This window comes from Lissotriton vulgaris, chromosome 9 (genome assembly GCF_964263255.1).
Source record: "Lissotriton vulgaris chromosome 9, aLisVul1.2, whole genome shotgun sequence".
Classification (NCBI taxonomy): Eukaryota; Metazoa; Chordata; class Amphibia; order Caudata; family Salamandridae; genus Lissotriton; species Lissotriton vulgaris.
Window position 1 is genome coordinate 797,433,182 of NC_141697.1, and position 12,750 is coordinate 797,445,931.

Below are 12,750 nucleotides of genomic sequence, written 5' to 3' on the forward strand. Positions count from 1 at the left end.
CAACAACGACAACAACACTACCACCCTACTGGACAACCTCGCCAACCTCGGACTCAAGCAACTGGTGAACACCCCCACCCACTACGCCGGACACACGCTTGACCCGGTCTTCACTTCCAGCAAGCACATCCCCTTCAGCCACTCAACCGGACTTCACTGGACAGACCACAGCTGCGTCCACTTCAGCTTCAGAAAGAACATTACCCACCATCTCCCGCAACAGGTTCCCCGCAGGAACTGGAACAGGATCACCACCGACCAGCTCACCGCATCACTGAACCAGAACCCTCCCGCCAGATCATCGGACCCCAACCAATCAGCCCACAACCTCGCACAATGGATCACCAACTGCGCAGACGACCTCGCACCCTTGAAAACCCACCCCAGCAGGCCCGGAAGCAAGAAAGCCCTGTGGGTCAACGACGACGTCAAGAACTCCAAGAAGAACTGCCGCACCCTCGAGAGAACCTGGCGAAAGAACCCGACCACAGACAACATGACCGCCCTCAAGCACGCCACCCGCAAACACCACCAGCTGATCCACACCACCAAGAAGACGGCATTCAAGGAACGATTAGACAACAACGCACACAACAGCAAGGAGCTCTTCAGCATCGTCAAAGAGCTCTCCAACACCAGCACCAGCAACAACGACATCATTCCCTCACAAGACCTCTCCGACTCACTGGCCACGTTCTTTCACGACAAGATCGCAGACATACACAACAGCTTCGGCGAACAGCCCACGCACCCAACCACAGGACCAACGCTCCCCATCACCACCCTCCACGACTGGACCCCAGTCAACACCAAAGACACCATCCGAACGATGAACACCATCCACTCCGGATCACCAACCGACCCATGCCCTCACCACATCTTCAACAAGGCAGACTCCGTCATCGCACCCCAACTCCGGGACTTCATCAACTGCTCCTTTCACACCGCCACCTTCCCGGAAAGCTGGAAGCACGCCGAACTCAGCGCCCTCCTGAAGAAACCATCAGCAGACCCCACCGACCTCAAGAACTACCGCCCCATCTCGCTGCTCCCTTTTCCCGCCAAAGTCATCGAGAAGACCGTCAACAGACAGCTGGCCGCCTTCCTAGAGAAGAACGGATCCTTCGACCACTCACAGTCCAGCTTCCGAGCCAACCACAGCACCGAGACCACCCTCATCGCAGCCACTGACGACATCCGAACCCTGCTTGACAACGGGGCAACAGCGGCCCTCATCCTCCTGGACCTCTCCACAGCGTTCGATACTGTCTGCTACTGCACCCTAGTTCAACGCCTCAGCAACGTCGGAATCCAAGAGAAGGCACTGGAGAGGATCATCTCGTTCCTCGCCGGAAGAACCCAGAGAGTCAGCCTCCCCCCGTTCAGATCTGAGGCCACCAAAGTCATCTACGGCGTTCCTCAAGGTTCATCACTCAGCCCCACCCTCTTCAACGTGTACATGAGCCCCCTCGCAGCCATCGCACACCAACACAGCCTCAACATCATCTCCTACACCGACGACACCCAACTGATCCTCTCCCTCACCAACGACCCCGCCACCGCAAGAACTAACCTACACGAAGGGATGAAAGAAGTAGCCGAGTGGATGAAGAACAGCCGCCTGAAACTGAACTCAGACAAGACGGAAGTCCTCATCCTTGGAGCAACACCATCTGCCTGGGACGACTCCTGGTGGCCGCCGGCCCTAGGCTGCGCACCCAAACCAACGGACCACGCACGCAACCTGGGCTTCATCCTCGACTCCTCCCTGTCGATGACCAGACAAGTCAACGCTGTCTCTTCTTCATGCTTCAACATCCTACGCATGCTCCGAAAGATCTTCAGATGGATCCCCACCGAAACCAGGAAGACGGCTACCCAGGCTCTTGTCACCAGCCGACTAGACTACGGAAACACCCTCTACACCGGAACCACAGCCAAACTGCAGAAAAGACTCCAACGCATCCAGAACACCTCCGCACGACTCATCCTGGACATCCCCCACCACAGTCACATCTACAGACCCCTGAGAGACCTGCATTGGCTCCCCGTCAGCAAAAGAATCACGTTCCGCCTCCTCACCCATGCACACAAAGCCCTCCACGACCTGGGCCCCAGGTACCTTAACAACCGCATGACCTTCTACACTCCCACCCGCCAACTACGATCGACCAACCACGCCCTCGCCGCCGTCCCACGCATCCGAAGAACCACCATGGGATGAAGATCCTTCTCCTACCTGGCAGGCAAGACCTGGAATTCCTCCCTATCCACCTCCGCCTCTCCCAAGACCACCTCTCCTTCAGGAAGCAACTGAAGACCTGGCTGTTCGAGCAGTAGCGGACCCCCCCAGCTCCTTGAGACCCTCCGGGTGAGTAGCGCGCTATACAAATTTCTTGATTGATTGATTGAATATCACATATCCGTTACCAACTAGCTCTTCATGGTTAAAAAGATACAGTAGACTCCAAGCATATTGAGGATCTATTATTGTGTATAATTGAATCAACCAATCCCTGTTCTGTTCCTCTTTTTATTCGGTTGCCGCAGCCTGTTTAGCCAAGTAAGCCCTGTACGGATCCCAGATGTTCTGTGGTCTACTTTGCGCAGGCATAAGAGCGTTGAAATCTTCAGAGTGTTCTGTGCTTAGCCATTATAATGCCCAGTGATAACAGTCTCCTCATCGATTTAGGGTACCCCTTAGTGTAGCCCAACAAGGCCTCCAAAGGTGCCAGCTTCAAACCCATCCCTGCCATATCCTATAGGGCTATGTACACTGCCTCCCAGAACCTATAAATTCCAGGGCAACTCGAAGCAAGATCTGTGAAATTTGCTTTTGGCAACCCACACCTCGAGCATCTATCATCCTCTCTGAAGCCATATTTGAACAAGCAGACTGGAGTGTAATACATTCTTTGCAAGAACTTAAAATGTATTAGGCGATGTTTGCAGTTTTGTGAGACGGACTTTGTTCTTGTGCAGCAGTGTACCCACTGTTCATCTGTGATGTCTATCTGTGCACCACGCAAGTAATGCTTTCATGTCTGAGGGCTTGGTCACTGTATTTGAGAGGGTGTACAGAATTGATATTATGTGGAGTAGAGATTTGGCACGTAGTAAATAAGTTAAAGATGTATATTCCTGTGGTTCGCCCACTTCCTCCCCCAGTATTGCACAGAGTGCACAGCGTGCATGAAAATAATAAAATTTAGCAAGCTTAGGGGCACACCAATGCTTTGGATCCGGAACTTTGGCAAAGAGGTCGGGCAGCTCTTCCTCATTCGATCACCTCATCTTGGACAGCACCGGTGGTTGGTGGGTTCACATTCAGGAATGGAGGCATTGCTAGACACCTGCATGCTGATGGTGAGTTGTTATTGTTCAGGGTTTGATCAGTAACATTGCCCCCAGTCCGGCACAGCAGAACCCACATAAATGTAGAATTAACTTTGTCACGCAGCTACCTCACCATCAGTGTAGATAAGAAATCATGCAATGTCGCTGCCGGGGCTCGGTAATTCCAACAGCAATCCGATTTTTCTATATTTTCTAATTCTTGCAGAAAAAACTTCTATATCACAAAATCAGACCTGTTGCTCTTTGGAGCTTGTCCTCTTCAGGCACATTCCATCCTTGTTGCCAATTTTGAGATGACAGGGCACAGTTTCCATAAAAATATGTTTAAGTTTTATGTAAGAACTCCCTCCTTTCGCCAAAGTTTTCACAGAGGTTGAGTCCACCCTGGTAGCACCATCTTACCGTGGTAGAGGGAGGGAAACCTATGATGAAGCATGACACAATATTGTGTGTGAGGCATCCTCTTTCACTAATAATTGCCTCCTAGATCTACCTTGACTACACATGACTTATGGCAATTAGCTCTTCACATGTAACCACTGTTTTCCGTGCTTATTACAATGGTATTGGTTTTGTGTCTCGAGCTGAGCCGCGTGTTAACTGGCCATGAGTTTGCCCGGGCCGCGTTCCTCGTGGACAGCTCGAGTATGATGCCAAGGTTGGTATGGTTTGAATGTGTGTTGGGTTCAGGGGTTATGTCGTTGTGGTTGTTATGGGCATTGTTGAGAGTGAAGACTGACCGGCGGCTGCGTCCGCTACTCCTGGATACTGCGAGTATTTAAGCTAATTAAATAAGATTACAACTTAGACCAAGACCGTAGTCAACAACAAGACCGTAGTCAATGCCTTAGTGACATCTCGGCTTGACTACGGCAACATCCTGTACCTGGGTGCAAATAAAGCAGTAGTAAGACGCCTACAGTTGGTGCAGAATGCCGCGGCCAGACTGCTTTGTAGAATTCCCAGATATGCCAGGATCACTAAACATCTCAGAGATCTGCACTGGCTCAGGGTCGAAAATCGGATCCGTTTTAAAACCCTGAGCTATTTGTTCCAAATTAAAGCTGGGACTGCCCCCAAATATCTTCAAGACCTTGCCAAGCCTTACCTTCCAAACCGCAATCTTCGCTCAATTACATCCGCGAAGTTTGCGGTACCAAGGTATAAACGGGCTAGAGTGGGCGGAAGATCCTTTGCATTCTTGGGCCCAACTCTGTGGAATTCACTGCCTACCCAAATACGCAAAGCAGAAAACTACAGGAGTTTCAGAAAAAGCGTGAAAACCTGGTTGTTTGATCAATAATCTTTGCCTTAGGATCTGCTCTCTCTCCAAATGTGCCTTGTGTCTTTGCTGATTTCGGCGCCGGGAAACCCTTTGTGGGTAGCTGTGCGCCTTATAAATGCTATAAAATAAATAAATAAATAAACTTAAAGAATCACAAGTAATTCTTTACAACAATGGCGATGATGGAGCTTGAATCCTCTTGAAAGAACCCACGTATTTTCATTTTGGATTAAATTTACTTCGGCACATTAAAAAGGATTCAACGTCACTTTGAGGCGCCTCTGGTTTCGTATGGAACATTTATTTGGTACATACGGTGAACAGCATTCAGTGAGGATTGAGACACCTACGTGAGGTATTATCTATTTATTTCAGTTTTCTATTAAGTTAATTGGATGGACTTGGGAGAAGTGATTTTCCGTTTGGAAATGACAGTGGCTACGTTAATGGCGAATGTTCAACGTTTGCACATTTCGTAAAAATTGGGATCTCATAACTCAATTGTATATGTGGTTGCTCACTGTGCATCTTTTGAGTTGAAGTTCCACTGTCGAGGTGTTGCGAATACCAGTGCAACGAGATTCTGCCATCTTCTCAAGTTGACGGGCATGGAACTTTGCTTTATGGCGTGTTAATCATCCAGCGTTAGAACGTTGTTAGTTCACACAACTTGTGTCGTCTGCACGCTCGAGGTCTGGTAACGTGACTCCATTTTGGAAAGTGACTTTGTGTTCTCCATCGGAATTCAGGTTCGAGCCACTGACACAGAGTTATTTTGGGAACCTTATTTGAAGACTAACAGTTGTCTATCTTTCTTCTGTGACACACACACAGTGTGTCATTTAAAGGTACTTTTGCGCTTGGATTCATTGCGCTTAATTTTCAATTGAACTTTGTTGATCTAACTGACTTGTGGTGTAATAATAATAATAATAATAAGCATTTATTAAGCGCCTGGCTGCACAAAACTGTGTGTCCCCGCGCTGACTGCAAATGCAAACCATCTAGAGAAAAAAAGGACGGGCGAACTGGGATTAGTTTTTGGGAAATAGGTGAGTTTTGAGTCTGGCTCTGAATCTTGTTTCTGATGGCTCCATACGTAGCTGAATTGGCAAGGCATTCCAAAGTTTAGTGGCTAAATAGCGGAAGGATTTTCCTCCCATCTTAGCTTTGTTGATGCGAGGGATTTTAAATAGCATCGTGCCCGCTGATCTAAGATTTTTGATCGGCCTGTGGATGGTAATGAGGTCCCTTAGATAGCTAGGGCCTTTATTTTGGGCAATGCGATGTGTGTAGCAGAGAGTTTTGAATATTATTCTTTCTTTAACAGGGAGCCAGTGAAGCTTGGCCAGCGCATTTTTTGTTGATGCTCTGCGAGGGAGACCGAGCACCAGTCGCGCTGCAGAATTTTGTATGCATTGTAACTGGTGCAGGCTCTTTTGATTGAGCCCCAGTAAGAGAACATTACCATAGTCCAGATGGGGAGATATTAGGGCATGGACTATGGTTTTTCTCGCTTCTATCGGCAGAAGGTCAAGTACTTTGCGCAGCACTTTAAGGGTGCTGTAGCATTTACTTGTCACTTTGTTTACTTGGGCTCTACCTGAGAGATTTGGGTCAAGCATGACTCCGAGGTTCTTCACCTTCTCTGCAGGCACAGGTAGTTCTCCCAATTCGCTAGGCCACCAGGTGTGTGACCAGACGGTGGGATTCTTCCCTACAATCAATACCTCAGTTTTATCTCCGTTTAAACGGAGGCAGTTAGCGTTCATCCATGATGCTATCCTTAGCATACAGTTTGAGAAGTTGGAGGCTAAGTCTCTACTGTCTGGTGTTATTTTGAACACCAACTGGGTGTCGTCAGCATAGCTGACAATGCCCACCCCAAATTCCTCTACAATGTGTGCCAGGGGTTCCATATAGATGTTAAATAAGGTAGGGCTCAGACTTGAGCCCTGTGGAACCCCATGGCTAACATTGCGAGGAGATGACTTGAAGGGTGGGCAATGAAGTTGGAAAGTTCTATCAGTGAGGTATGATTGGAACCAGTTGAGAGCAGAGTCTTTAACTCCCATGTCTGAGAGCCGGGACAGCAGCGTGGTGTGCAGCACGGTATCGAATGCTGCACTTAGGTCCAATAGGACCAACGCTGCTGTCTCTCCCTCATCCACCAGTTTCCGAATCTGCTCGGTGGAGAACAGAACGGCTGATTCCGTTGAGTGGCCTGATCTAAACCCTGATTGGGAGGGGTGGAGGAGAGATTCTTTCTCCAAAAACTCCATGAGTTGGAGATTGGCCACCTTTTCTATGATCTTGGCACAGAAAGGGAGAAGTGAGATTGGTCGCAGATTTGGAAGCTGGGTAATTGGGATGTTTGGTTTCTTTTTTAGTGGTATTACCTGGGCAGATTTCCAGTTTCTCGGGACAATGCCTTCGCGGAATGAGATTGTGATCATGTTGCTTATATGATCCAGTAGTACGCTTTCCATGACCGCTTTGTACTGTTCCGGCGGGCAGGCATCCGTAGGGGAACCTGAACAGATGGTGTTTATAATTTTCATCAGTTCCTGATTATTAGGAGTCTTGAAATTAGTAAACTGGGGTTTGTGGGGGCAGGCGTCTAGAGTCTCTGCCTTATTATTATCTGACCTGGTACTGCTGGTAAACGTGGCGTGAATATTTTCTACCTTTTTCACAAAGAAATCGGCTATCTGTTCACATATCTCTGTGGAGTAGGTGTCTTTAGTATCCAGGCGAGATGGAATGGTGATTTCTCTGTAGATGCCGAATAGTTCTTTGCAAGGGTTTTTGGCTTCCATAATTCTGCTTTTGTAATAAAGACTCTTCTCTAATCGTACCAATTTATGGTATTTTTTCAGCTCGGTTCTATACTTTTCTTTGAGTTCTGGGGTGTAGTCTTTCCTCCACATTCGTTCAGTGGATTTGCATTGTGCTTTAGCCTTTTTCAATTTATCAGAGAACCAGGGGGCGTTTTTAGTTTGTCGAGCTGGGGGCTTGGTCGTCCATGGGGCAATTTTGTCTAACGCTTTTGTTAGCCAAGATTCAAAGTTGTCCCATACCTCCTGTAGGGAAGTGCCTGTTGCCAGGGGATGTTCGGTAAGTTCCTGCAGCAGCACTTCCGGGGTGCATTTTTTAAAGTTACGGCGTCTGCAAGGGGGGTTTTTCGCATGTGCCTTGGTGCTAGTATTTTTAGCTATTCTAAATGGCACCATACTATGGTCAGACCATATCAGTGGAACTGGTGTGGAGGTTTCAATGCCCTTACAGTTCGTGAATATCGGATCTAATAGATGCCCTTGTTGATGCGTGGGCAGGATGGATAAAAGCTTCAGATCAATAGCATTGAGAGCATTCAAAAGGAGTTGCGCTTCCTTGGAGTGGCTATCCTCTAAATGAATGTTAAGGTCACCCAGTATGATGATATTATTATGTCTGACGGCTAGCTGAGTGGCCAGTTCAATAAGTTGGCTACAAAAGGATGTTGCAGCTCCAGGAGGTCTATATATTAGTAATCCCGTAATTGTGTTGAAGGTGTCTAATTTAATGGTGAATCTTCCGCATTCACTGTCCGTGGTTTTTTGTTCAATTAACGTGCACTCAAAATCATTTTTAAAAATCATTGCTAGTCCACCTCCCCGTTGTTTCTGGCGGTCGATTCTTAAAAGGCAATAGTTGCTCGGGATGGCCTCTAGGATCTCTGGGGAGGAGGCTTCCTCTAACCATGTTTCAGTTAGAAACACGATGTCATGATCTCCATTAGTCAGCAGGTCATGAATTTCAGTTTTATGCTTAGGCATAGACCTACAGTTCAGTAGTATCATGTTTATTTGCTGAGTTTTGTTAGAGGTGGATTTGATAATGGGAAGTAGTTGATGGCATATATTACATTGTGCGGGTAAAGATAACGGGTCTGTAGCATGCAAACAATGGGATGATGATGGCTTACCTAGATTCAACAGGCAGGCTTTAGAATATTGGTACCGCGGGCTCTGATTGTTAAGAGGTAGCATTGGAGATTGGGAGGCGGATATGTGGAGTCCTGCCCCGAGCCCCGTCCGGTCGCGGACGGGCGCAGACGGGCAGGACTCTGGCTTGACTCCGGCGCGCGATCGGCGCGCCCGCAATGCGCGTCCGCTGCGCGGAGCCATGGACGTATGTATTTATGACGTCGTCCGCGCGACGATTCTGAGCGAGCCCTCACTAATATGGCCGCTTTAGTGTTCACCCAGTCCCTGCAGATGACGGCCCTGAAATCGGCCACACCCACCGAGAGAGTCCGAGCAAGTAGGCTGCTCTGGCTGGGGAAAACGGAGTGTTTCTCTAGGTGTCGAGCCCCCTTCCTCCAAAAAGAAGTATGGGCGAGCTACGTGGCAGTAGTTGGTGATTTTAAAAGGAACACAAGGCAAGATCACGTCTAGCCCTTTAGCGCGAGGGGGGGAACGGACACACAGGGAAAATTCAGCAGATCACAATTTTAAAAATAAAGCGAGATAAAATTTACATAACCTCCCGGCTCAAGCCTCAGGAGGGAAAGCAGCAGTCTACCGGCTTGCTTGTCTGGCCTGTATTTATGACGTCGTCCGCGCGACGATTCTGAGCGAGCCCTCACTAATATGGCCGCTTTAGTGTTCACCCAGTCCCTGCAGATGACGGCCCTGAAATCGGCCACACCCACCGAGAGAGTCCGAGCAAGTAGGCTGCTCTGGCTGGGGAAAACGGAGTGTTTCTCTAGGTGTCGAGCCCCCTTCCTCCAAAAAGAAGTATGGGCGAGCTACGTGGCAGTAGTTGGTGATTTTAAAAGGAACACAAGGCAAGATCACGTCTAGCCCTTTAGCGCGAGGGGGGGAACGGACACACAGGGAAAATTCAGCAGATCACAATTTTAAAAATAAAGCGAGATAAAATTTACATAACCTCCCGGCTCAAGCCTCAGGAGGGAAAGCAGCAGTCTACCGGCTTGCTTGTCTGGCCTGTATTTATGACGTCGTCCGCGCGACGATTCTGAGCGAGCCCTCACTAATATGGCCGCTTTAGTGTTCACCCAGTCCCTGCAGATGACGGCCCTGAAATCGGCCACACCCACCGAGAGAGTCCGAGCAAGTAGGCTGCTCTGGCTGGGGAAAACGGAGTGTTTCTCTAGGTGTCGAGCCCCCTTCCTCCAAAAAGAAGTATGGGCGAGCTACGTGGCAGTAGTTGGTGATTTTAAAAGGAACACAAGGCAAGATCACGTCTAGTGTTCTGGTGTTCGTCATTATTTTTTCTTCCTCTTCTAAGGCTCATGTCAACGGATTGATTGTAAGTTTTCTGAATATTAAGAGGACTTGGTGTTTATTATACATTCTTTATTGTATATCCAGGTGTGAGGTGTGAGTTTTTTTTATTACAATGGCAACTACCACTATGAACCTACCTGCTCCTCAGGCATTTTTGATTAAGGACTGTGAAGTGTCCAGTCAGAGATGAGAGGAATGGAGAGACTATTTGATCAATGACCTTGATACGTTTGAAAGCAAGGAACTGCCTCCTGAGAGAAAGAAAAAGATCTTATTACATTGTCTGGGTCCAGGTGGGTTGAGGGTTGATAATAGAATTGAAAAGAGAACAGTTGCTGGCAGTGAAGTCAATGTGTTCACCCAAGCCATAGCAGACCTTAACGCATACTTTGCTCCCACTGTTTGCAAGTCTGTGCATCGATTTAATTTCTACCCTAGGAAGCAAGAGCCCAACGAGAAGGTTGAAGACTACATTGCTTCACTAAGGAGATTGGCATTGTCTTGCAAGTTTGGCATAATGGAAGAGGAACTGATATGTGACCAGCTTGTCATGCATTGCAATAATCAGAATTTGCAAGACAAGCTGTGGATTAATGGGGACTCTAGTCTACGGGAAATTTCAGCTATTATTAGTAAGGCTGAGCTTACTTCGAGATGTGCTAGAACTGTAGTGGGCAAAGCAAAAGATTGTTAGAGTTCCTAGTGAACTCAACTTGGATAAAGGGAAAGGCAAACCACTGTATAAGACTAAGAACAAATCCAAAGAACCCATCAACTCAAGAATCGCAAAAGGAAATTGTTACCGTTGTGGGAGCTCTTCGCACCTAGCCCATGACAGCCTTGGCCAGAAGTGTGCTTATTGCAAAATGTCTGGTCATTTTGCTAAGGCATGCAAGAATTCTAAGTCGGTCAAGTGTGTGGCAGAAGAGTATGAAGACAATAATGAGAGTGCCAGTTCTGAAACTTTTGATTACAATGTGTGTACTATTTATGATGACGATGTGATTGAAGTTCATGGGAAAAGAAGGAAGAAGCCTAATTGTGAAATAGGGATGAATGGTATCCCGGTTATGTTAACAGCAGATTCTGGTTCCCCATACTCTATTGTTAATCAAGATAGATGGGAGGAGGTGCTCTGTCCTACGTTAGGGTGTTTTTTTGATAAGCCTGACATCCGTCCAGTGGGCTATACGGGGAAGTCAATCGATTTGTTGGGTGTTTGTGTACTAGAATTTGTATTTAAAGGGAGATCTGCCTCTTGCAAACTGTATGTGGAGAAGTGTGGCTCACTGGATAGAGCGGCAGACCTTGATGCAGAGATCTGACCCGGGACCAGGGTTCAATTCCTGTTGCGGCAGGGTCTTGGGCTCAATGTCCACGGACCTGATAATTCTCGCCACGGTGCCTACTCTAATCATGGGTCCCACTGTAGTGTAGTTCCTATTTTCCCAATAGGCTCTGCGCATTGGAATAACATAAACAGCAGTGTAGACGTAGGACTGAGGTCATCTAGGTCTCTACTGACTATCTTAAACTTAATTTAGGTTTGCACCAGCTAGCTCAGAGGTCACTGGAAACTTTCTTGAATGAATAGGAAGGGATAAACTTCCCTGGCTCAGACAAGAAGGGATTCAGTTTCCGACAACTGCATAAACATGACAACTTTGCTCCCTCAGAATAAGAGTGTATCTCTAGAGTTGTGTGAAAATAATAGACAGCTATTTTGCTCAGTCAACCGTGCATACTTAGTTTCACCAGAGTGCAGAGAAATAGAGAGACGGGCGTTTTCAATAAAAGGTTTATTTATTGAGCAGTCTTCTTTCTCATGCAAGAGAAATGAATTGCCACAATTGCAATACTTAAAGTAAAGTAAAGTGCGTACAGTAAAAGTAGTATTAGGAAATAATACTGTAAGAGCATTGATATGGTTTCTTAGCCATATGATACTTTAGAATGGATAAAATATATACATACATAATTACATTGACTAACGTACTAAACTGGTGCTTCTAACTAAGCCTACCCCGGTGTACCTGACCTAAGCCTAATACTTGGGAAGGGATTAGTAAGTAGCAGTTTAAGTTAAGTTGTTTAAGATTGTTTTGCCAAGAATCTGCATCAAGAATTCTCATAAGGGTTTAGTCAGCTCTGTACCTTGGTAATAGAATGTGGGAGGTCTGGTATCTCTTTCCTCAGGACTGGATCTCCCAGCAACCTGCAAGGGTAGGCTGGAAACACCGGAGCTGGATTTTCTCAGCTGGAGAAAAAGACAGCTTCTCTCTCAGTGCGTCAAATGGGAGGGGCGGCTTCCGTGGGCTCTCGCATCAGCTGGGCTCTCGGGCAAGTAGATAGCCGCTCTGCTCCAAACCACCGTTCTGCTCCAAAACCACTCTACCCTTGCTTAAGGCAACTGTTGGTATTTTATACCTGGAAGGTGCCGGTTTTGACGTAAGGTTGGACATAAGACGTCACTAAGAACTAACAATTCTTTCTGGATTTCAGGAGTTCTTGTTCAAATCAAAACAAAAGCAGGAAGGATTTTCCCGGGCTGCTGGAGGCTTGGTTTGTTTAAAGAACGCGTTGTGCTTTCTAGGAGTCGATGGGAGTAGCCGTTTTGTGCTTTGGACTGCATGGGCTATTACTGAATATGGATCTGATTCTTATGCCTTTATCAGGATATTATTGATTATAACCTCACAAGGGCATACATCGGGAATATTGAATTAGGGTCCTAGATATAAAAACGACACCCACTCCACGGATTGATGTCCATCATTACTAAAAAACTAAGCAATAGTAAACATTCAACGATGC

At 47.2% G+C, this 12,750-nt stretch overlaps 1 protein-coding gene across 2 annotated transcripts in view; it reads right to left on the reverse strand.

Annotated features, from left to right (window-relative positions):
* LOC147692282 (somatostatin receptor type 1-like) overlaps window positions 1-12,750 on the reverse strand; it is a 392,148-nt gene that overhangs the window by 186,859 nt on the left and 192,539 nt on the right. The window lies entirely within an intron of this gene.